This window comes from Podarcis tiliguerta (genome assembly GCF_965153285.1).
Source record: "Podarcis tiliguerta genome assembly, chromosome: 5".
NCBI classification, from domain to species: Eukaryota; Metazoa; Chordata; class Lepidosauria; order Squamata; family Lacertidae; genus Podarcis; species Podarcis tiliguerta.
Window position 1 is genome coordinate 49,965,344 of NC_139538.1, and position 26,631 is coordinate 49,991,974.

The window sequence follows — 26,631 nt, forward strand, 5'->3', positions numbered from 1 at the left end:
ATAATAAATTTGTCTGAAATACTGAAAATGATTCATGGAGATATGATGTATTTGTAGGAAACTAAGCTGGGGAATGCTATGGTTAAAGTCCCACATGCACACAGACACACACTGTCATAATTACAGAGAATCTAGAATGTTATTTATGCCTTGACTGTAGTAATTCACTCAAGACAAATGGATTCTTACAGCTCTCTAACTGAAGTAAACAAGACTTGTACTGGCAGAGCAGTTTCAAGACTGAAGCCATGAAGTGCATATATTTGCTTCTAAAACCTCTTGAGCACTTTTATGGGATGCTAAATGACTTAGCTCTCACTCAGGACTAAAGCGCAGTCTCTGTTCCAGCATGCTCGCCTTACAGTTAGAGGAAGAGCCATCTCCTTGTGTAATGTACTATAATTGATCTTCTTCAGTGTTTTAAGCAAAGCTGAGCTGAAACAGATTAACTTTGTAGGTCTCTTGGCAGTCAATGAAAAAAAAAAAAGAGGGCTTGCTTTCAATGTTTGGGGAGGGCTGTGAACAGAGAAGTATTTCCCATCTTACCCATAGTAATTCAAGTGCAGGATGCTGGGGGAGTGTCTCCATTGTTTGCGGTGTGTGTGTGTGTTGGCAGCCGCCTAGGAGGATGTAGCAAAGTAGTCACAATAGCAGCTACATTTGTCTTCCTACAGCTTTGTCTGGGGAGGTGGGTAACCACCCTAGTGACAGTGGCTCCCACTGTTGTTGTTGTTTAGTCGTTTTGTCGTGTCCGACTCTTTGTGACCCCATGGACCAGAGCACGCCAGGCACTTCTGTCCTCCACTGCCTCCCGCAGTTTGGTCAAACTCATGCTAGTAGCTTCAAGAACACCATCCAACCATCTCGTCCTCTGTCGTCCCCTTCTCCTTGTGCCCTCCATCTTTCCCAACATCAGGATCTTTTCCAGGGAGTGGCTGTCACTACAGCAGTCATATTCTCCTTTCTTGCACACTTGATATGCATCCAGGGCAAGCATGGTCTCATTCTTTCTCCCCGCCATCCTTACTTGCAGAGTGATGGTAAGGTGATGTGAAAATATTGTCCTCCCTCTAACCTGGCAACATTTGCCCTCAGTGACATTGTCACAGTGCCACTTCTGAATTGCTATTTGACATTGTGAAATCATCACATTCACAATGCCAGATCTCACACAACTGGCTGTAATAAGTCTGCATGGGAAAAGCCCCCCTGGTGGTGGTGGAGAAGGCATTAATGGAGCTGCCTGGAGCAGCAAGTTAACAGCAGAGTAGCAGACATTCGGGGATGGAAAAGGAATGTTTTTGAGATGTCCCCATCCCACAAACCCCTTTCTTGCACCAATAATGTCCACCTGAGAACATTTATTTTGGCTCTCATTACGATTCTGCCACATATTTTGTGTAATTTTCACTTAAATTTCTTTGTGCTTCATTCAGATATTGAGGACATGGAAATAAAGTATCCATATAGGAATGGCTGTGAAGCAAACCTCAAGTCATTTATAATTTAGGAATATTATATTAAAGCTGTGTGGGAATAAAAAAGAGGATAAAATCATCTGTAACACAGCTTTGTGCACCATGTTATTTGTTACATATACAGGTGCCTGCCTAGCCTAGGTACAAAGGTGTGAGTTGAGGGGAAAAGAAAATAATTCTTTTTTATTGTTTATTGTTGATGAATTTTTGGATCAATATCACAAAGTCCAAGATACTCTGATTGGTTTTTGTTAAAAGAACTGCAGGCAAATCCATTATCCTTTCTCTAGACAAATGATTCCCATCAAATATCCTCATCTTTTTGCCTACAATGAAGAAAGTGCAGATTAGTCGTCATATGAGAAAATGATGAAAAAGAAGTGTGAATAACAGATTGTGTCTGGGACTTTGAAGAGAATCCTAATGCAGTTTGTTAGAACTGCAATATCCAGAAGACGACAAAAGGAGGCTGGCTGAGACAATAGTTTTATATTTGTGTGAGTGTTCCCAGCTGTTCCCAGGTGTGCACTCAGGCAAGTAAATGTGTCATGTGAGAAGAGAGATCACAGTTATTGAATGCCTGGGGATGACTCGGTAGCGGCTGCGTGATTTTCATCTGAGTGGCCCTTGGAGAGGCATGTTGTAATTGATGCATTTGGTGTTTCTCATGGTGATGGGGCAGGTGCTGCAAGAAATGCCACACCTTCAAAGGATATTATAGAGCTGTTTGGGAGGGGGAGAGAGCTCAGGCATATCATGGATGCAATATACATGCCTCACAATTTATCATTTTTGTTAGGATAGTGACCTCACATGAATACAATCAGATTTTTAAATAAATTCTGGCTGTACATCGTCTCACTCCCAATTGCCCTTTGACATTTTTCTGTTAAACTGGAAAGCTAGACTAGTATGAACTGAGGTAAAAATGCTTTCTCGTCGGTTTTTATACATTCCTATTTGCAATGCTCAGTTTTTGCCCATATGTTCTCCTACACCTTTCTCTCTACAAGGCGTTAATGGGCACTTCAGCTGATGATACATCTTGTTATGAAATGCCAGTTCACATAGTAATATTCTGTGTGTTGACAAACCTTCTGATCTTCCAAGTCCAAGGTAGAAGACCAACAAAGGAAACAAAGTTTGCTCTGCTCTTTACATGCTGTGAACACCCTTTACTTCTGCACTAACCATTGTCTATATGAGGTTCACATTGCCACCTCCTCTCGCTGGCAGAAATTAGCCTTCATGCTGCTAGGTTCTTTTTCTAAGTGCCCTGTTGCAGGGTATTTTGCTTACTATGCTTCAAGTTACTTAGTTTCCTACAGGGAAAGTAGAAGCTGGAAGCAGCAGGAAGTGCAAGGAGGGAGCTTGCAGGTAGGGTAACATATTTTGGATGGGACGCGGGTGGCGCTGTGGGTTAAACCACAGAGCCTAGGACTTACCAATCAGAAGGTCGGCAGTTCGAATCCCCGCGATGGGGTGAGCTCCCGTTGCTCGGTCCCTGCTCCTGCCAACCTAGAAGTTTGAAAGCACGTCAAAGTGCACGTAGATAAATAGGTACTGCTCCGGCGGGAAGGTAAACGGCGTTTCCATGCTCTCCTCTGGTTTGCCAGAAACAGCTTAGTCATGCTGGCCACATGGCCCAGAAGCTGTATGCTGGCTCCCTCGGCCAATAAAGCGAGATGAGCGCCGCAACCCCAGAGTCGGCCACGACTGGACTTAATGGTCAGGGGTCCCTTTACCTTTACCATATTTTGGAGGGAGTGCTTCATTTCAGCCTTGAATTTAATTCCACTTCCAGCTGATTGCAAAAGAGCAACACAAAAAGGGCTGTTCTGTAAAAGCAACCTTGAGATGGGGATGCAAAGAGTGCTAGCTGTTTGTGGCATGTATAATTTGAACCACAGCTGGTGCATATAGTTTGAGACACCTAGATATGTTAATGGAGGGGCAGTGACTGAAGTGCTATTGCTAAAGCCACCTTGAAATAGCAGCATAAAGTTTAGTTATTGAGCTCTTTTTCATATATATATATATATATATATATATATATATATGGAAGCCATTTGAAATATGCCTTTGGCAAAACCCTGTCAGGATTTGCTTCCTTCTTAGAGGTTGGTTGTTTTTGCCATATCCTTTATCCTACATTTAGACAAATATCCTCAAGTTTTTGCCCACAATAAAGGTTACTAAAATCTATTTTCAAACTTTTATTCATTTATTACTGATGCCCAATACTATATCAGCCTAGGTTTTAGCAGCAGCTTATGAATGGAAGAAGAAAATTAAAAGGTAATCATTTAGAGGGGTGGAGGTGGGAAATCAGCAGTCATAAAACATTTTAAAAACCACTCAAAAACAAATCGACCACAGTCTTTTAAAACCTGCTCAAACTCAGTGATTGAATACTTTTACATATTTTAAAAACGAGCTGAACTCTTATGGCACATTGCTTCCAATAATCAGCCCTCATAGGATACAATTGCCAATGGTTGTGAATGCTACTCAGAATCCAAGAGAATCACTGCCCTTTATCAAAGCAGGAAGACTGCTAGGCAGTGAGGTGGGCAGTAAACCAGCAGAATCCATAATCTGTCCTGATTACCCAGTGCCAGAAGCAAACATTCCTGACCCCCATTCAACTCGACAGAGAGCCCCAAAAGATGGAATCTCTACAGCCTCAAGTCTGCTCTAATGCTGTACTGACCGAGTCCCCAGTGGACATAGCTGGGTGAGACCAACTCTGCCTTGCTCACTTCATCTACATTTCAGAGAAATACAGACCAGAGGGATCTCCTCATTCACAGTCAGACCATGGTTGTGGGAGGTGGTATTCAAAGCCAATCTGGCATTCAACAGACCCAAGGGCTGGCTGACAGGATAACCACAATACCCAGAGTTGGAGCAGGGGCTGGTGCACTAACTGTGCTATGTGCCCCCTTCCCAGCCTGCCTCACCCCCACACCACACCCAGCTTTATGCAGAACCACTGTGATTGGGGTCCCCCCTGCTCCTCTCTTCCCAGACATATCTTACCTCTAATAATTAAAACAAAAACCCAAACTATAAAACACACGTTAAAAAGCCATTTAAAGAATTTAAAACAATTAGGGCAGGGCCACCCCCAGAGAAACTTTTTGATGACAACAGAGATGTAAACGCTTCTTTTTGTAGCAATTATATGTAAGGCAAAAGACTTTTGTTATATCACTTCCTAGTATAACATTCTACACAGGTCTTTGTATTTAGTCCCATTGATCATGAAAGCTGCTGATGAGCAGGAGGGGGTCAACAGATTCTAGCCTATTGCATTGAGTTGGACATGGTCCATCAGTGTCTCTGATCCTCTTTAATAAGTTGGTTCTATGCAAGGGCACTATCAAATTGCAAAATAAATCAATTGTTCAAAAAATGTCATACAGAGGAAAGAACTTTTACCATTATAAGTTAGCAAAGAGAGTAAGCAGTGCATAACACCCTGGGATATACAACAGGTATTTTGCTTTTGAGGATTAAATGGTAGAATGCATTCGCTAAAGGGAGTTTGTAAATTATTCAGATAATCTGTACCTGTGGGATAAATGCTGTTCTTTAAAACTAGGATACAGCTATATAATCAGATAACTTAGGTCCATCAATACTGAGCTAAGAAATTCTGTAATTTCCCACCCCCTGCATTTATTAAAAATCTGGAGTTTTATTCAAATACTATCTCCTTGACGTTATGCTTCAGTGAAGTATTTGGTTATCTCTGATTTTTCCACTGATCAAGAAAAAAGAAAAAGAGAGAAAGGCCTAGTGATATGTGAAGAAATTGCAATAAAAGACACAGTATCATGCATCTTCTTACCATAAATAATTAATTTTTCATGATGGTGGATGGTTTCCTAATAATGAAAATTCTCATTAAGTTTTCCTATTTTCAAATTTTATATAAAAGCTTGCATTAAATCATAAATCCCCCCTGCTCTGTCAGTTCAAGTGAACAATCTGCAAACCTTGTCAAGCATAAGCATGCACATTGTTAGGCTCTGCATTTTTGTATTTGGATTAACAGATCTGGATATTTAGATGGTTCAATACTTTTAGCACTTTAGTTTCTGTGCAGGGTGGAATTTTGATCATACTGGCGTTCTATTAGAAATTCCTACTGGATATTCTACTAGAAATTTACTGAATATTAGCTCTGCTTCATATATTTAAATCTCCGCCAGTGGATCATCTCCGTCATAAAGGAAGTAATGTCTGGCCTGCAACATCCCAATCTCAGTTGTACTTTTTGAGGGAGAAAAATGGTGGGGGCAGGTCTTTCATAAGCTTAGTCATTGACTTGGACATCCCGGCTCATCAGCTTCTACATGTACTTGTGGCAACTGCAAGACTGTGTAGTGGATGATTTTCAAAATACAGATATTCCAAAACTCCATAATTATATCAGAGAAAGTTTGCATGCATAACAAAGCAGCCATTTTATTTGTTGTTTCACATTTTGAAGTCACTGTTCTAACACATTGCAATAATAGAAAACAACGCAGTTGACAATTAGACAGCTCTTACTCCTCCGGTTGATGGATGGAGGCAGCGTGCAGTTCCCTTTAGCCAATGCTGTTGGATCTGAATGGTCTTTCCAGCAGAGTGTGGGATAACCACCCTACAGCCGCTCCTTCTCATACTGATGGTTAGAGTCAGGCAGGAGTTCCATTTTGAAGTGGATCATATACAACAATAGAAAGAGATCAGGGTTGCTTTTGTACTGAGTTTAGTTTGGTAATTCCATCTGTTGTCCATCTATTTATTTTTAGAGAAAATTTACCAATTTCTGACCTATTGCATACCAGTTTTTCCTCTGCTGTCCAATTCTCTTTTATCACACAATGTGTTTGTTAAAATGGCAAAGTGTTGTTAAGTCTTTTCTGGGCTACAGTGCCTTTAATTAGAAGTTTCTTACTTGTATCTTCTGACCCTGGTTTTCTATCCAGCACAACTAATGAACTGTCCATTAATTGCCCCATAATAGATCAATTCCTGCTCCCTCAAGAATTAATTTAATTAATGGCTTCCTTTCATTCTTTTAGGGTGAAACAGCCGTACTCTGTAATAAAAAGATTAATAAATCATGATAGAAATCTAATTAAAGATCAGGAAATGACTAGTTAAAATTAAACCACAGTTCATCAGTGATGCACTGCTGTACTAACGAAGGAACAATAAAAATAATATAATTAAAACTGTAGGGGTTCTTTGATCATTTGGACTTCTGAGTAAATATAGAACTATCTTGGCCATGGGACAGGCATTGCTGGATAATATAGCACTATATTAGGTATCATCTGGCACCCCTATTTTAACATCTGCTTTCAACCAATTATAGAAAATCAAAGGAAGATTTGGAAACCCAAATCTTCTAGAGATGCCATAGTAATGTCCACTGTATTGTACTTTCACGGATGATACAATTATTACAGTCCCATTTTATTCAATTTACTTTCTCTTATAGGGGTGGGGTATTATTTGTTCATTTATAAGCTTTTTATACCATCCTTTATTCTGTTTAGAATTTCAGGTCACTGCACAGTTCATTACATCACAACATAAACACAAACTACAGATAAAACATTAGTACCATATTTTTTGCTCTAGAAGACGCACCCCACCATAAGATGCACCTAGTTTTAGAGGAGGAGAACAAGAAAAGAAATATTCTCTCCCTCTCTGCGCAGCGCCCTTCAGCGAAGCGCCAGGAGAAACAGAGCCCCTTCCATTTCTCCTCCCACTTCGCTGAAGGGGTGCTGCACAGAGAGGGAAAACTGTGCAGTGCCTCTCCAGCGAAGCGAAGCCAGGAGATGAAGAGGGGTCGGTGCGCACTGACCCCTCTTGCTCTCCTGGCTTCAGGGATAGCCGCCCAAAACCTCCAGTGTGCAACGGGAGCGCTCTCGCTGCGCTCCGGAGGCTTTGCGTTGCTTTCGCTGAAGCCATGGAGCCTGCATTCGCTCCATAAGACGCACACACATTTCCCCTTACTTTTTAGGAGGGGGAAAGTGTGTCTTATAGAGCGAAAAATACGGTAATTAAAATGTGCACAAGTTAAAATGCCTAGATGAGCAAAAACATTTTGCTGGGCAAATCTCCACTGGAAAGGCATTTTATAGCTGGGGAGCTATGATGAGAAAGTCATTTACTTTGCTTTTACCTACCATACCTGAAGAAGGTACCATTTTCAAGTTGCAATCAAACTTCCCATTCTAAAGATCAGGAATGAAAAGGGGACTCATCGATTCCACCTGGTTTTTCTAACCATTCCTGAGAACCAGAAAATCATGGGTTGCCAAATGAATCATCAAGTAATCAGACCCCCAATAAAAAAAGTCTTAGAAGATTTTCTTTTACAATAGACTTTGCTAACAGTGCATCCTAATCTATCTGGATGGTACTTCAAATGCATACACCTGTTGTGCTTTAACTGTAGAGCTGATCTGTCAGATGTTGAGAGGGGGAAGGGGGGAGAGAGACATTTTCCTGTTAGGTATACTGCCAGAATCTCTGTACTGTTAAAAAAGAAAGAAAGAAAGAAAGAAAGCATCCGATCATGTATCTGGATCCCAGTTTAAAGCACATTAGCTTTGGTGATCCAAAATATGAACGCCACACTTTATTCTTGACCTGACCTGTTACAAATTAAAGAGTGGGTTTGTGATTTTCTCCACAGTTGTGTGCCTTTGTTATAAACCCTGATTATGTTTTAATGCTTCCCTGCTGCTCACAGACCAGTGAGGCTGAAATGGAGAAAAATGCATCTGATTGAAGCTACTGTACTACTTCTCGTTTCTTTTGTTCGGCACACAATTGGGACCAATTTTGTTTGCTATTAGTTTTGAACAGAAAGGTCATTTATTCTTAAAGTAGCCTCCATGAAGAAAAATACTGCAAACGTTATTTTCCTGCATGTGTCTCTGAGAAAAGTATGTGGGATTCTTTACAATGCCACCTCAGTATCTTATTGTATCAGCTGAAATGCTTAGCTAAGACTTAGAACTTGTGAAAAGGACTCAAATAATATTTATCTTTGAAGAAAAAGAGCATTTAAGAAATTCAGACTTCACAATAGCAGTCATGTGACACAATTTCTATAATTATTCGGTGCCGGAATGCAAAGTACTCACATCATTAACAAATTCTATCTTCCAACATATTAAATAATTGTATTCAAGAAATGCAGCAAATTATGGCCTATTTCCTGGGGGAAATAACAGAAAATTGCTAGTTTTTCTGGGAATAGCCAGGCCTCAAGAAATTTCCATTACTATAAGAAAATTAATATTTTATAAAGCTTTATGTACTTTTTATCCCTTTTCAGAGGAATCTGCAGATGTAATTCACTGTTAAGGATAATATACTTTGAGTAAAACTACCATATGCATTTTTTTCTTAATGCATATATTTTCTTGCTTATGTATAGGGCTATATAGTGTAGATTTATTGGGAGGTTTATGTTCCAAATAAAAAATGAATTAGGCAAATAATGCTTTCACAACTGCTAGTAGCATATGTCTCAAGCCATTTTTTTGTATAACATAATATTATCATTAAAAATAGATTGTGTTTGCATGAAGTATAATTATTTTGCATCCATGCTGAATGTATATTGGAATGCCTCACGTCTCCCAGTAGCTGGTGGAATTTTTTAGACAATTCAGTTACAGCGAAGTATCTTTGCTATACTATAGGGCCAAACTTCTGGCAGTTCCAAACTTCAGCCTGAATTTGGTGGGTAAGGGTGAAAGAAGGGGCAAAACTGATTCCCTTCTTTTTTATTTTCAGGAGGAATCTGGAAGGGTGAGACTTACTGGAGCTAAGCTCCAATTTGCTGAAGGCCACTATGCTTTCTCCAAATGCTTCATTCCAAAGGGTATTCTGAGAACAAAATGGCAGCTCCTGTTCACTTCTGCCCCCCATCCCTTCAGAATGGAACATTCTGGGGAGGAACATAGCAGCTTATAGACCAGGGTTTCCCAAACCTGGGTCCCTAGCTGTTGTTAGACTACAAGTCCCATCATCCCTATCTAGCAGGACCAGTGGTTAGGGATGATGGGAACTGTTGTCCAAAAACATTTGGAGACCCAAGTTTGGGAAACAGTTCATCTAGATAATCAAACTTCAGTGGTCCAGTAATACACTCCCTAAAATTTGCATATCCTTATCTCTCAAAAGTACCAAAGGCTGCCCCAGTTACACAGCCTACAAAATGGGGGGATTCTGGCTCATCTATTGGGAACTTTATGAAATTATTTAAAGTCCTCGGGAGGAGGGGATATACAGGGTGAGTCCTTTAAAAGAGGCCCCATGGATACAGAGTGCACATGTTCCACGGGGCCTCTTTTAAAAGACTCACACTGTATAACTGGATGTCATTCACATGCTTCTAAAGCAATATTAATGAAATTATCCCTACCCAAAGTTCCCCCATGATTCTGGGGTTCCAAATGATCTCATCTGGTTTCTGGAGTGACACTGATGTGTTAGTGTTGCTCTGGCTGTAAAATCTAATGATTAAATTTATTTTAACAAAGGCGCCAACCCCTAGGCATGTTTACATATAAATGTGAGACTTTCTTCTAAGTTTGTCATTAGGCTGCAGTCCTAGCTCCACATATCTATTGAATTCCACAGGATTTATTTCTTAGTAGGCATGGTTAGGATTGAGCTGTTACATGTTGTCTCAGAATGATATAGACACATGCCCAAAATGGATGTCTTCCTTATACATGCCCCTCTCCAGCCATCCTCCCCACACCAGTACAGTCTTATCACTTTTAATATGTGCCACTCTCTCTATTAAATTAAAGCATATATGTAAAGCAGGGAGTGTGTTTGCAGTAGATGGGCAGTGTCACCACAATGTCCTGAGCTTCACTATGGCTTACAATCTGTAGATGAAGTAAGCCACAACTGAGTAACCATGGAAAACTGTGTGTGTACGTGGAAGCTAAGTTATAGGTGAATATATGTTCGTAAGTGAATTTGCAGCCACAATAATCCTGTTAAACAGCAGGTTTTTCTTATTCTGGAATGTGTACTGGGGATAGGTGGATAAAAATATAAATATTTCACAAAAGATTTTTGTTTTTGGTGAACAGTCACTTGTCAAGAGCCTCAGAGTCATGCTACAGGGACAAATGATACTTCCTAGGAAGGCAGATGTATAATCTGAGGCACTTGGTGAAAGCAGAGCGGCAATGTCATAGCAATGATTATTCTTTTGGTGAAAGATGTTTGCTAATCAAGCATCCTCCTTAGCTTAAATCTATGGAAATAAGCTGGTGAGAGTAATGCATTTTCAGGAGCTTGAGGTGTGTTTTTATGCAGGTAGTTGGTGAGTGACAGAGTAAAAAAAAAATCTATGAGACAAAAAGTTGTGAAGTTGGAGATATGTTTTTGATGACAGGTACTACAGGAGCAAGAGCAGAAATAGTAGAGGGAAGCAGTAAAAATATTGTTAAGGAAATTGTTCCTCAGATATCATATACATTCAGCTGCATGAGAAATATGCACCATGGGGGGAAATTCCCTGATGTTGCTTCTTAATCTATATTCTATTTCTGATCTGCCTCCCTCACCCTACTGCCATTACCAAGTTTTTGATTCTTGTGTTGTCTGAAATATCAGATTTCTCAAACTTGGAGGGACAGGCAATGACTGCATGGAGAAAATTGGTTTAACACTTAATAAATAGGTTCCTTAAAACTGTCTTAAAACTCCAGATGGACTGTGTGCAATCCAGAGGGAAAACGTTGCAAGAGGAGGAAATGCCCCTTCTTTCATTCAAATGAGAACTTTCTCTTGAATTTTGTGTGTTGGGATTAATTTGGGCTCTTAAATATTCCAAACCCAAAGCATAGTATTTCTGATTTTAGTGTGTGTGTGTGTATGTTTATTGGTATTTTCTGTTAAATGTCAACCTAGAGCAGCAAGAGCATGCTGACTTGCAGTTTCCTCTGTGTGTGCAATCCACCAAGGGTTGCCAGCTCTGCTTGTAAGGGCATAACTGCATGTTACATGAACATTCCTAAGAGGCCACAATGCCATCATTTGGTCTTGTAAGGGTCTATTCCTGTACATACTTACCTGAGACTTAAGTTCCAGTGAACTCAGTGGACTTAATTTTTAGTTGACATATATAGGATTGTACTGTAAGCATTCTGTGAGCTTTCATGTTAGGGGAATATGTCTTTATTGTGCTTGACATTCTTCAGAGATATTTCTTTAAAAGCAAAGTAATAGAATATATTCTTAGTGTAGGCTGATACTCTTTTTTTCTTTGAAGAAACTTTTGTTTTCCTGGTACGTGCTGAAATTTGAATACAATCATATAGTAAATACATAGGATTTTCTTACACAGTACAGTAACATGCATCCACACATTAATTACATGCTTCTGTAGATTACTTGATAATTACATTTAAGAGGCTTAAAGATTTAGAAAGGCGAAATTACTAGGTATTTACCCTATTAATACTTTTGTTTATATATTCACATTAAAATTCCATGGAATTATTGCAGTCTTCAACTTTCCTGAGATAAAGGAGTTGAGTACACTCCACTCATCCTGTAGCAGTTTCCAAGGTTTCCGATGTGACACAGTGAATACAATTTATTTGACACCCATGCACAATACTATATAGAGAAGCAAAATTATCTGGAACAGTGAAGCTGTTGGTGGAATTGGGTGGAATCTAAAAGTCCCCTTCTGCATGCATAACCTGTCTTGCAACGCATGGAAATTCTGTTTAAAACCTTCCAATAGACACACCTAGTAGCATGAGAAAAGTGAATCTAAGTCTGAAGATGTTCTTCCGCTTGTGCAACTTCTTGAGGAACCAGAAACACGGTAACTGCTATCAAACCTGTTTGATAATGCAAGAACTTGTACAAGCTTTTGTAGTACTGTGGACACACATATAAGGTCCTCAAGTAGCCCCTGAAGGGGAGAGGCATCTCCTCTTGTCATTCACACAGGAATTTTTTTTCTGATTATGTTAATATAATATCACCTTAAATGTTGCTCAAATGGCTGTCAAAGCTGTGAATATTAAATATGTAAAACTGCATGAGATGCTGTCCTACTGGACTGAAATATTATATATATTGTATACACAGATGATAATCCAATTCATGGGACTTACTCCTGGCTAATTGGGAGTTTGGTGGTGTTGGCTGCTTGTTTTGGTGTTGCCAGCAAACTGTAACACAATTGTTGCTGGGAATGTGCCCACATTGCTACAAGCAGGTGCCCTTTAATATATGGCAGTCGTAGAGTGGAATTTTAATCCTCTTTCACACAAATACGAAGCACGGTGGGAGCCACTTGCTCACAGAGTTATCACATGACCACGAGCCATGATGGCTATGTTAACCTCCATTGTCAAAGGCAGTATGCCTCTGAATACCAGTTACTAGGAAACACAAGCTGTTTTACTCAGGTCCTGCAAATGAGCTTCCTACAGACATCTGGTAGCCATTGCAAGAACAGGATGATAGATTAGATAGGTTCTTATGTAACTCTGCAGATACTAGACCAGGCTTCCTCAACCTCAACCCTCCAGATGCTTTGAAACTACAGTTCCCATCATCTCTGACCACTGGTCCTGCTAGCTAGAGATCATGGGAGTTGTAGGCCAAAAACATCTGGAGGGCAGAGGTTAAGGAAGCCTGTACTAGACCGGGTACTAATTTCCAGAAGGGTAGATGTGTTGGTCTGCTGCAACAAATCTAACCAAAAATAATACATTTAATGTGGCATAGGCTTAGAGAGCCACCAATGAAGTGGATTCTAGCTAGCAAAAGCTTACAACTTAATAATTCTATATGGTTGCACATGACTCTGCTGCTTTTGCTACAAGATAGAAACATATGAAGCTACCTTATATGGATACAAACTATTGGTCCATCCACCTGAGTTTTGTCTACACTGACTGGCAGCAGCTTTCCAGGGTTTCAGGCAGGGGGCATTCTGTGCCCTACCTGGATATGCCAGGGATTGAACTTGGGACCTTCTGCATGCAAGGCAGATACTTTACCGCTGAGCTCTGGCCCTTGCATTCGGGTAGTCTGCAAACCTCGGTTGGTCTTATGAGACCAGCATTCTACAATTGTGGCTGGCCCTGCCCACCAATACACATACCTCAGACACATGTGATAGACAGGGTAGCCAATATAGTGCCCTCCAGGCATGGCTGGACCATTGGCCATAGGAAAAGCAGTCCAATAATATTTGGAGGCAGCATGTTGTCTATGCCTGGGATAATCTCATAGGAAGCAATTCCCATGTGGCTCACTGTGTACGGAGGGAGCCTTAGAGGAGGCACAGAGAGTGAACAATAACAGAATTGTGTATTCAAACAGCAAAACAATCCAAGATTTGTCTCACAATGGAACAGTTTTAAAAAAACATTAAGGGCAATCTTGGTTGGAAAACAACACTATATAGAAACTGTCTTGTCTGTTTTTATTTTGCCTCTGAATTTTTATTTATTTATTATCACACCCATATCACTCTGCTAGGCACTATATCATTCATAGCAGGTGAACATGGGAACAATTATTATCACATAAACATGCAATCTGTTGTCAGAACTATTTACCAATCTCAGAAGCCTTTGATTGAATGTCAAGGCCAGGATTCTGTCCTAGCTACTCCCATTTGTCACAAATTTTATACCTTTTTCTTTGTTGAAAGTGGAGGCAACTCCATTTTCTGAAGGACTTTTACAGAGCTCCTATTACCTGTAAAAGCAGTTTTTCATAAGTCATATTTTTTAAGTGCTCCTTTGAGTGGTTTGACACTTTTTCGAAAGTATGATAAAAGTTTATATGCTTGGAAATGATCTGTCTAAGAGGTAAGCTCTTTATATTTTATTCATTTTTGATAGTTTGCTCAATAATGCATCGGCCCCTCCCCAAATGATACTGTCAGTTTCTGAAATGTAGCCCATAAAACTTCAGTTGGAGGGGGAATTGTTATATAATGATATGTTTGGCTGTATGTGGAAGGATTGCAACCATCTAATCACATAGTTAAATTATGCTTAGCAATGTGGTAGCAAATGGCTTCATTGGCTGCTTCCATATTGCTCCTTAGAATGTGTGTACATCATCTGCCCACAAAATGGTAGACTGCCATGGTGACAGCAAAAAACTTACCACTTGTGATAGCATGTAAACTAGCCCTTTGTTTGAGTGATCCTCCTAACACAGGCTTGTACTTCAGGAATTAGGTTGCAGAGTGTTGTTGATAGGGCTTTCGCCATACTTGATATGCCATCATAGAATCACAACTAAGGAAGGCAGTTGTGAATGTAGGAAGGTGCCTTATACAGAGTCTGACCATTGGTCAGTCTAGTTCGATTTGGTTCAGTATGGTTTACACTGACTGGCAGCAACCCTCCGGGATTTCAGTCAAGACATCTTGCTCAGCACAACCTGGAGATGTCAGGGATTGAACCTGGGTGCTTTTCTGTGCAAAGTATGTGCTGTAACACCGAGTTACAGCCATTATGGATATAGCTCTCTTTTCCCCTCCCTCAAGGAAGGCTTGAACTGGCAGTGGCACAAGGGACAGTGGACCCTCTCATCAGCTGGCTCCACTGGGGACTATTTTGTGGTATCTTGTGCTCAACTGAGTTAACGCTTTTCCCCTTTTCTTTTTTACTGAGTGGCATGTGAAAGAACCAGCTTCACTTATCTAGTCAAAAGATTTGATAACTATTTAAAAGGGGGGGTAGGAACTGTAGATAAAGAATGGACGGTTATGAAATGCTTTAAATTTCTATAGCACTAGAATTGCATACTACACTAACATATTCCTAAATTAGGCCTTTCAGCAACCCGGTGAGCTGAGTTAAGTAGTCTTTGTCCCATTTTATAGTGTGGGAAATTGGGTGAATGAGGTCAGAATTTTCAATTTTGGATGCCTAAAGCTAGACATTTAAATCCATGCAAGGGCATCTTATTTAAAGTTTCACTTGCACATGTTCAGGGGATTTTGAAGCAAACAGATAAGCAAATCAGAGATAAGTCACTGCTGTCTTGAGAAAAATTAAATACATAATAGCTGTACTATTGGACCAGGTGTCCATGTAACTAATCTATGTGGAGGACAACATGGTAGATAAAAAAAGTGCTGAGTCTTCCGGAATTAGTAGCAATGCCAGATATTGCACACCAGTAATCAACTGAGATTAGTAAAAATCTTAATAAATAATAGCTAATAGAAAAACATAATAGACAAAGTAATCAATCATAACTCTTTATAGAAAAGAAAACAACTATTTGCAGGGGGTTATTCATTAACATGCTTGCTGGATTAGAAACTCCTGGAATACAGAGCAACCGAAGACTCTTGGATTGAGCAAGGGGTAGGTTAGAAAGAACCTCACCCCTTACTAGATCGTTTTTGGGATTTTTTAAATGATAAGCAGGGCTAGCACAGCCTGTATAGCACAATTATACCAATCTCTTTACACTGCTGCGTTTTACATTCCTGAGAGGTTGAGGTTTAAAACATTTTTCATTGCATTAGTTATACAAGAATGAGGGAAGGTTGTCTAGCACACCCTCCTCAGCTGTCGTGGCCCCTGGATATCTCTGCTAAATGTGCTGTGTGGAACAGTGTTGTAACAAAGTGTTTTGTCTTTAAGAATCACTTGGGGCTAGCAGTGAGCTTTGGCTTGCTTCACTGTTTTGTTCATTATTTGTCCTTTTGGTCTCCAGTCAAAGTTAGTTGCTATCATTGATGTAAAACATATATTAGACAAATAACCAGTTAGTCTTGGCCCTGGGAACCATGATGTTAATTCCTGGGAGGGAAAGTTCATTTTGCACCACGTTAGCTTTGCTGGGCTAGATCAGAAAATACCTGTAGATCTGGACCATTATGAGGGGATGAGGGCAAGCATATCCAGCCTTCTTAGCACCCTGGCTTTATCTCCAAAGGCATGCACAGCACATTTCATCAAGATGTGCACCCAGGGAATATTTTTTAAAGGTGAACACTTGAATACATACACATACTCATAAAGGATATTATTTTTATTCACAAATAACTAAAGGAATAAAACTTAACTAAACTTATTTTTTAATTAACAACTAAACTTTAAAAATACAAGCTTAAAATATGAGACACAAAATGCCAAATTTATGCTGTAATGATAACCAGGCGTATACAAAAATAGTCAATTTTCATGATCCTTATCCTTAATCAAATAATGAGTTGACCAAAACAAGCTTTCTACTAATGTGAAACAGGAATGGAATGGGACTTTACTCCTTGTTCTTTTTAAGGTAATCTGTTTGAATTAATCTGTTATGGTTGAAGTTCTCTCGACCTCTCACTCAAAAAGCTTTTTATTTGCCAACAACATCCTTGTTTTGATTCTAATGGCATTCATACACTTTTATAGATATTGTGTGGAATTCAACTAAGTTATAGTCACAGTTACACTTAAAGTAAGCCTATTTAAATGAATAAACCTAATTTATTCATGTTCACAAATTTCATTGGGTCTACTGTAAAACTTAGTTGAAGGCCACCCATAAGGACAGAATGAAGCACTTCTAGGTTGCAATCCTCTCTATATACACTTACCTGGGGGCAAGTCTCATTAAATTCAGTGAGAATTGCTTTTCAGTAGATGTGTATAGGATTCCTCTGGTAAGCTTCCCATAGGTCTACATAAAGTATCTCTGTAGACTATGGGGCATTTCCCTAGCAGCAAATACAATCAGAAAATCTATTATACACAGGCTGAAATAGTTTGGTTGATTTTTATATTTTTTCCCCAGAGGATGGCTGCATAGTGTTGGCCAACGCACATTGTGTTTTCTGTGCATAGGCCATTTTCAAAAGCTTCAAAAACAGGGATTGCAAGCACTTGGTAGGCAGGGAAGACAAGAACACTTATGCTCCCTTCTATGTGATGGGCTGGGCCAGGGGGTAATATAATCTGATCAGGTCCAAATTTATTTATTTATAGCCTGCCATTCACTGTGATGTCCTAGGATATAGTCAATACAAATAAACCATGCAATATATAAACATTCAACATTTACTTATAAACATTTATTCATCAGTCAAGTAGGAATATTAATGACCTCCTTTGTGAATTTGAGATGGTCAGTGAAATAAGAACTGCAGCATATTAAAAGGAAGATATATATTATAAATGATACAATTATAAAATGTTAATTAATTTCAAGGCCACATACTAGAGGATTATTGTGGTAGTTTGCTTATCATGCAAAACTGTCCTTTACATTGACCCCAGTGCAGTGGCACTGATGCAGACAGATATATGTCTGCTGGATTTGCCTTACCAGCTTCTATGATGGGAAGTACATTGTGAACATAGGGCAGCCCCTGTTGATGTGCAACTCTCTCTGTACACGGAAAACTTTGTGGGGTTTTGGATTGTGGCCATTATATTTTAACTGCATAGGAGTATCCCTGCAAGTTAATCTTGTATTTGAAAAGGTAACCTGGGCTGGATGAATATGCTTAGGAACATTACAAGGACCCACAGGAGTTTGTGGCAATCAAGAGGAAGTACCTTTGCTAATTTATCTAGTTCTGTAACATAAGGCTGTAATGTAGGAAGTGAACCTTACTGGCATTCTTACAGACTATCCCCTACAATAGCTCTTGTAGACTTTTTCTGATTGAATAGTGTTATGTAAATACTGCTCTTTCAACTTAACATTTAGAAAAGTTCCTGACCTGACACATGCAACCCCCCTGAAAATGATGCAACTGGTCATAAAGCAGGCAGCTGTACAAATATATAGGTATCTATGAAATTTGGTGTCGTGGGAACAGCCATGTTGCTGGTGTAGTGCACCATGTAAATTGAGCTTAAATTCTATTTGCTTCAATTGAACTTAAATCAGTTTGAGTCAACATATTTTGATTGAACCAGTTTGTGGATGGTCCTTGTGGGCATTCTGGAGTGCCTGTTTTTCTAAAATAAAACAAGCAGAACAAGTGTACATGAAAATCCATCTTAATGATAAACGCTGAAGTGTTTACAAATGGTGAACCTAAGTGCGCTGTATAATTAAAATAATTATTTCATCAAAAAGCCTCTAATTTTAATTGCCTAGTATTCAATTAGTGACTTTTTAAATAATTCCATTTTACATTCATTTAATTTCTGTTTTGATTCTCTCCAAAGGACATTTTATCATAAAAAGCAAAACAATTTAACATCTATAATTATGCTTTAAACAATTAGAGCTTTGCATGATAGGATTAAATGTCCTTAGTAAACAATAGCAGACTGTAAGCAAAGCACTAGAGAATATACAGGAATAAGCAGTTCTGAAGTGGCAGGGGAATGAACTAGGTAAACAGATAATCCACCCCCCTCCCAGCTTCAATACTGTTATACAATCAAATATCTCCAGAGAAATTACAAAATAATTTTGAGCAAACAGCACTATGCTTCTCGCAGGACTTTAAAATGGATGCCAAAATGTTTTACAGGCTAGACTGCCTGATGCTTTGATCCAGGTGTGTGTTCTGGGGAGCGAGATGAAACCTTTTCTCCTTGCCCTCATTCGATATCCACATATGGAGACAGAATGGGATTCAACTAAGTTTTAAAGTACATAAAATACACAATGAGGTCCATTAATTTCAATGGGTCTACTAGGAGTAAAACTTAGCTGAATGCCACTCATTGTGTGAAAAAGATAAATGCACATGGTGTCAAGAGCACTTCCCAGCCAAAGAATGCAGAGGGCCTTCTCGGTAGCGGTGCCCTCCCAGCAGTATTAGAGTTGTGACAGGTGTGTCAAGTGGGTGGGAGAAAGGTGTACTCTTGCACACATGAGGAAGCAATCCAGGAAAGAGTATCATCTAGTGACTAGTCAACTGACTGTAGTATCTCTCTAGTCCTCCTGTAGGAAAAAAAGAGGGCCCAGTAACAATATTTATATATCATTTCTTAATCAGTAACTTAAAAATAAACTATGGCTTTCCATACCCAAATGATATAAACTAAGAAAATGTTAGATTTCTCAATTGATTCTTTTCATCAGTTAGAAGAACGATGAAAGTTCATTTCCATGTATTTTTCATAGTCAGATACATGGATTTCATGCACTTGGGGTTAACACTTCCAGTTGTTGTCTAGTGTCCAATCTATTAATTAAAATGATGCTAAATATATCAAATTGGCATATGCAGATTAGGTATGGCCTTCAAGTTCATTACTCCCAAGACAGAAATCATCCATTCACTTCACACAAGTGAAAAGCTGCATAAAATACAAAAGCAAATGTATGAACATGGAAAATATCGTAAACTGAAATGCAGTAAGGAGATCCCCATATAAGAGTGCTAAAATCTTAATTCTAATAAACCAATTATATTTGGAATCCTCCACAGCCATAAATTTCAAACACTGAAGAATATTAAGCTTTCACTTTGCCAAGAGTACACATACAATTGATGTTTCAAAGATTCAGTTACTGAAAGAGTAATAGATAGTACAAAAATATTATTTTAGCTGACTGAACGGTGGGAATTTATACAGATGTCTAACCAATACATTTATAACTACAGTATGCATTAGCTGAAATGTCTTATTTTGCATTCAGACCCCAAGCGACTGAATACAGAATTGGAATAGTCAGACAACTGCGTAACAATTTATCCTCAATTCAATGTACCTTTAAAGTAGCATTAATTATGAATGAATGCTTGGGGAGGGCACAGTGTACTCATCTAGGGTAGACAGAAGCCTTTAATTATATTTGGCTTTAGTTTTAATTAAGACAAATTAGGGTTTTTTTAAGATTTATTCAGCTTTACCTGGAAGTGGAACAGTTCTGAGGAAATATTTTTGGGATCAGGGTATTTGGAATTGTGTGCTTAGATTAGTACATATTGATATTTATGTGATGTAGTTGTGTGGTGTCTACAGTGCTCTCTCTCTCTCTCTTTCTCTCTCTCTCTGTTTAGCATTCCACTTTCTTCCTGCACAGATGCTTTTTTATCTAAAGATCAGTGGAGGACTTTGCACACATGTTGTAAGATCTCATGTATCCTCGGACATCACTAGGCTGATTTATATGGCACTTTCTGGTTTAGACAATCAAAGTGCCTTGGGCTGAAGATACAACAGAGCAAAACTAAGAGCGATAAACCAATTTGCTTTATTTGAGGTTTGACGGGAATGGACTCTCTCGGAAGGTAGTGGGCTTTCCATCACTGGAGGCTTTTCAACAGAGGTTGGTTGGCCGGCCACCTGTCAGGGATTCTTTAGCTGTGATTCCTGCATTGCAGGAGGTTGGACTAGATGACCCATGGGTCCCTTTCCTACTCTACAATTCTATGAGGGACCACCATTAATCACCACCTGGGCCCTGCCAGCTATCATCTCCCTGCTAGATTTAATCAGCAAAGAAGAGCAAGGGTGCAGAGTGGTCGCCCTGACCAATCCCAAGCACCTTGTTCACATCCTCAAGCCTTTGAACTGCTCCAACCAGTACAGAGAATGATGGAAAATCTTCCTTTCATTTTCACATTCAGCCCCTCTTAACTTCTCCCTCCACCCCCCATCAAGACAGGTATGTCCCAAACACTAACACAGTGCAGCATGGGCAGCATTAGAGGGGGAGCAGTGCTGGAGGGGGGCAGATGCCTCCTCCTAAACAAGGAGCTTGTCCCTCACTTGCACACATGCACACCCCCATTGCTGGATACCTGTCATTAAAATGTACTGGTATTTTCTTTATGAGATCTTAGCATGTGGGACATAACTCCACCTAGAAATAGACTTCTGTGCCCATTTTTTCCCCCTGATGCCACCATTTTAGTGCAGGAAAGCAGGACTGAAGCCTGAAACTTGAGAAATATATGGCTATTACTATAGGATGGAATGGGACAGCCCGTTTCCAATGCTGCCACTGAGGTCTGAAGAGCCCTAAGTTTTGCTTCTCTGAAGCTCAGTGCTCCAACCTTCATTTACCTCCAGATTGGTCAGCTCATGCTTTGGCTCATTTCAACTTCCCTTTTTTCAGTCTGCTTCAGCCATGCAGTTAATTAAAGTTTATCCCCTCTTCCATCAACGTCTCACATCAGTTGATGCTTTGGACCTTCACAGGAGAACTTTATCCTACCTTTTCAGGGCTGACTAGAAAATGCAATATTCTCTGAAAAAGTATCTATGGCTCATTTTTCTGGCCACTCTTATTTTATTTTTGGTCCCTTTTCCTCTCTTCCAAGAACTTGTTCTCACAGTGCACTCTTGAAGAGTTAATGTCACTCCTCCTGCTTCCTCTGGCCATATTATTTATTCTGTCTTGTTTGCTTCTTTGTTCTCCGTCTCATGTAGGTGTAGAAAGTTGGTTGGTGGTGGTGTGGCGATTGCCATTATTGTATTAAAAATAAGTTCCAGTATTTTAATTCCACTAATATTTCATTTACAGCATAACCTTATCCATGTCTTCTCTGAAACGAGTTAAGTTTTCAAATGAAACCTTCAAATTCGCAACAGTCCAACTGCTCTATAGTGAGGTTTTAAAGTCAAAGCAATGTGCTATAACTTAAAAGTAAATGGCTTCTTTTTTTTATAACACACATAGTTATATGGATTGTGCAGAGTTTTCAACTGTGACAACTACAATAGAAGGCAGAGACTTTTTCAGGAAGCTTTTAATCTCTAGAACTTCCTTTCTTATTCTTCTTTGCATCAGTGAATTTCATTGTTAATTGCTTTCTTGTCCTCCAATATACTGTTTGCCTTATCCAAGCAAAGGATTCTCATCCCCCCTGTTCCAGTTCAGAGAATGTATATCTCATGATATACATACATATATATATTTACTATCAACTTAAAATTATTCTATCCTAAATCCAATGACATTCTTTTATGTTTTCCCACTCCTTAATATCTGGGGCTGAGCCAGGAATCTACACAGATTCACATCTAAAAGAAAGGAGAAATTTCAGCTACTTTCTGGCCTTCTTAGTGCCTCACAGCGTAAAATATATTCTTACTGATTTTGAGCACTAATTAAAAACTTTGAGCCATTCACTGTTCTCTTGATGTGCATTGAGTAATGCCCATCAATACTAACTGCGGAAGTGTATGTTCAGCAGATCCGATCCCATTTTTAAAAACTCCTCAATATTACACATCCTAAGAACACATTATCACTCTTTTGAAAAATAGCAGAGAATCAGAACCTGAGCCAGAAATGAAATTCTTCCCCATTTGATAAAGAGTTATAGATTAAAAAGGGAAATAACTTGAAGTAGCTTTCTTGCTTTTAGAAATGATCAGATGAGAAGTTGTTATTTTAACACAGCTGTCCTCTGGGACATACAGGAGTTATTCAGTAATGAAAGGCAATTGGGAGATTTGACAGGTCTGTTCTTGAAACGGAGTCCTATGAGACCAGCCTTTGGAGGCAGAGGTGAAAGAAGAAATTGGTTTACCCAAGATCTCTGGATATAGGATCTACATTCTCAAGGAGGCTGACTGTCAGTGTCAGGGTAAACTTAAGACACCTGTAGGCCGAAGTCTAACCAAATAAAAAAACCTCTTCCTGATATTTCACAGTATTTTCTAATTACCTAGAAGAACACTTTGTATACTTAGTGAAAGTACTTACTACTACTTGTTGTTGTAACCCTCGTCGTCTTCAGCATTGGGGTATCCCCTCCAAATGATTGCATGCCAGCAGTTGGGGTTTAGTGTGGGAGCTTTAGGATAAAATCAGAGGCAGTAGCCGATTGCTTGGCAACAGTGCCAGATGGTTAGCATCCAACAGGAATGGCTTTTCTCAACAGCTGGCTTTTTAGTGCAGCTTACCAGGATAATACCCAACCATCCCAGCTAGATGACACTATTTCCTCACCTGGAATCTTCCAGCAACACATTTATTTTAAAACTTCTAAAGTGGCTGATAACAATGTAATAAAAGCAAGAAACATATTACCAACAAATAGATAAAGCAGCAGAGAACAGTTGCTAAAAACAACCATGCAATTCTGCATATTAGCTTAATAAAGCTGTCAGAACTGAATCCCGTTCTGCACAATTGTGCCTCCACACGTGCTGTTCCATCCATCCTGTCTCAACAGAGCCTTTCTCTATCTGCCTCCACAGCATCCAAGGTGCAGCAGGTGATTACTGGAGAGACAGCTTTTAGTGGGGTGCCCTGGCTTCAGAAGGAGCTTACTTGGAATCCACTCTTCCCAGGGCTGGTCCTTTTTTAGCTTTCTAAAAAAAAAAAAAAAGTTTTTATTTTGATGCTGTATTTATAATTGTTCTTACTTTTAAGATTATTAATGCACTAGCTATTTTGTGGTGTTTTTCAGATTTCCTTATAAAGCTGCTCTGATTATATATTTGAAGGGTTAGTTATAATTCTAAATAGTTAATAAACTATGACACACAACACTCAACCAGTTACTCCGAGTTGTGATGAATCAAAAGCTCTTCTGTTCCTTATATAACAGTCACAATAGAGAATATGTTAACTGTTACGTTTACACCAGAATGCTTCTTGTTAACTTGTGAAAACAGGCAACTTAAGTATCAACCATTGGTGCTGGGAATTGTGAATTCATTCAGCAGAAATTAAGAGGGTGATAAGAAATGGAGAATTAACACATAGTGAAAGGGAACAAATGGATTTTGTCACAAGAGCATGTTATTTTTAAAATATTGTGGGCATCTCTACTAAAATCTGTATAAAACTGACTGATTTTACATGTGTACTGACTTATTTCAGTACTGGGACTGGTACCATTTACCTACATTTTTTTGCACCAAATTCCTCAATGAAACCACTCTTCTAAGGGCTCACTCAAGTGTACAGGCAACTCACACAGTTGCTTGAAGCACCAATATAGTTGGTACGCCAGCAAATCCATGTGCAGTTCGATAACTGAACTGCAGGATTCTTTCAGTGTCACAGAAGATGCCTATCTTGGATCATATGTGTGTATTTGTATTTCTCATAACCAGGCAACCTGGGTTCAGAGATCTGTAGAGGAGGCCTTGCTATTATAGCACCCTTGGCTCTCCCAGCAGTGACATCCCTGTACAGATTTTGCAGTTTTACACACTCAGGTGATAGCTTCAGATCTATTTGTTATGCAGGCCTTTGAATCGTAGATGGAGTGACCCCACAAATCAGCACCACTGATTGCTGTATGCTATTGATTACTGTACTGCTGAGGTTCACAAACGGTGTTCTGCATGCTTCATTCAGGCAGTCTGCAGCATGTCTGTAAAATACCATTAAAAACCATACAGCTGTATTACAATTGCTACGTAGTAGGCAAAAAAATTATTAAGTGGTCTGCCAAGACCCTCAGCAATTTTCAAGTGGGCCAGTTGGGATGGGGGGATGTTTGGGAACCACTGCTGTAGATTCTGGTTTTAACTTTGTTTTTAATGTTGTATTTTATGGATGTTGCTAGCTGCCATGGGTTCTGATGGTGAGAGAGGTTGCAGTACAAGAAATGTTATAATAATAGTAATGATACAGGATCCAGAGGCTTTTGATCCCAGCAACTTCTGCAGCACTAAAATAGGCTCCTCGGGGACATTCTTGCATACCCAACCCTCTCAACCCCAGAACCACTAAGAATTAGAACTAAGATACTCGAACAATCACATTTTTAAAGAATTTGAATCAAAAGCATTTGATATATGGACCCAGTGTATGACAAAGATTTAAAGAAACATCACTGGTAAGAGAACATGCCATGAATATACAGAAGGAACTGTTAGCTTGAAAGCATTTCTCTCCCTAATAAAGAAATACATTTATCATTCTGGGACAAGAACATAATACCAATTCACAAATAAAAACTTCTTGCTTTAGTTTCCTTGGTTTGTCCCCTGTGATTCAAGTATGATAAATATTTCAGCTTTTCATGTCAAGTTCCAAGACACTTTCATAGTTAGAATAAAAAGCTCATTCATTATACTCAGTCTGCGTACACAATAACCCATCTGTAGCCCAAACATGTAGTTTTTCTCATTATGGAATCATTCATGCTCATATTCAACTTGCTACTTTCAATCTAGATTGATTCTAGATCCTACCATCCACAAGAGTGGGTATGGTTACTTGATATAAATTTGAAAACCCTCCCCTTCATTAGGTTATCCATGCCTTTTCCTTCCTGCATATGCCTCAGGTGAAGGAAGGAAGTGCTGACTGCAATCTTAGCATACACCCACCCACAATATCATTGGGCAGGAGTGGATACACTCCAATGGAGGCTGGGAAAACTTAGACCTAGTGGGGCACTTAGGTCATGTGACCTAGGTCACATGGGCAGCTCCTAGGACAGGGTGGTCAAACACCTGGCCCAAGGGAGTGTATGCGGCCCTTTTTTTGGCAGCCCTTGGCAACATGTAGAGACTACTTGTAGTCTCCATTGATTCTAGAAAAAAATGTCATATGTACATAGCCTCTGAGTGGTTTTTAGGCCTATTTACCTAATTGTTTAAGGGCTGATCTTCACTTAAGATTTTGTATTTGGACACAAACTCTTCATGACAAGTACTGCATGAAAGGTACATACATTTAAAATGAATACATTTGTCCTGATTTTCAATCTGTGTTCAGATAAACGTGTGGAAGGGATTATGTTTGTGCCTGCTGGTCTCTTCCCCTAAACTGTCAACTCATGTAAACTCTCTGAATTCAATGCGTACAGCCCCATTTTGTCAAGATACAGTTTGCATATTCAAAGCATATGTACATTTGGATGTATAAGTGTAGATGTCTGTGGTGATGGGCCATTGAACATGCAGACATCAGGGCTAGGCCAGCAAACATACTCCTGGCCACCACCATACATTCATCTATCCATACATAGCATTATATGTTTGCAGAGGGCTTCAGCCTAAAATTATTGGGAAATAAGTATTATTTACTAATCATACACATAATGGATGAGCATCACTTGATTACACTTGAGGATTCATAAAATTTTATGCAGGTACAACATGTGAATTAAGCATTTTTTTTTAACCATAATGACCAGCAAGTACCATTATATTTGAGCTGGGACAAGAGAAAATAAATCAGTTTTATTTTCATTCAACATTTGAATATGTGA

General features: G+C 39.3%; 1 protein-coding gene and 1 long non-coding RNA gene across 5 annotated transcripts in view; one reads left to right on the forward strand and one right to left on the reverse strand.

Moving 5' to 3' along the window:
- The window catches only part of ATRNL1 (attractin like 1), a 475,922-nt gene that overhangs the window by 431,784 nt on the left and 17,507 nt on the right, over nucleotides 1-26,631 (forward strand). The window lies entirely within an intron of this gene.
- LOC310677908 overlaps nucleotides 5,914-26,631 on the reverse strand; it is a 109,400-nt gene continuing 88,682 nt past the window's right edge. For 2 of the 3 annotated variants that reach the window (XR_014511507.1, XR_014511508.1), the window contains 4 exons: nucleotides 23,157-23,247; nucleotides 11,607-11,829; nucleotides 7,679-7,784; nucleotides 5,914-6,156 (listed from right to left, as the gene is read on the reverse strand). This is a non-coding gene — a long non-coding RNA (uncharacterized lncRNA). Of the gene's footprint in view, nucleotides 6,157-7,678; nucleotides 7,785-11,606; nucleotides 11,830-14,199; nucleotides 19,434-23,156; nucleotides 23,248-26,631 lie in introns of those variants that run through there. The other variant, XR_014511509.1, reaches the window with a different exon arrangement.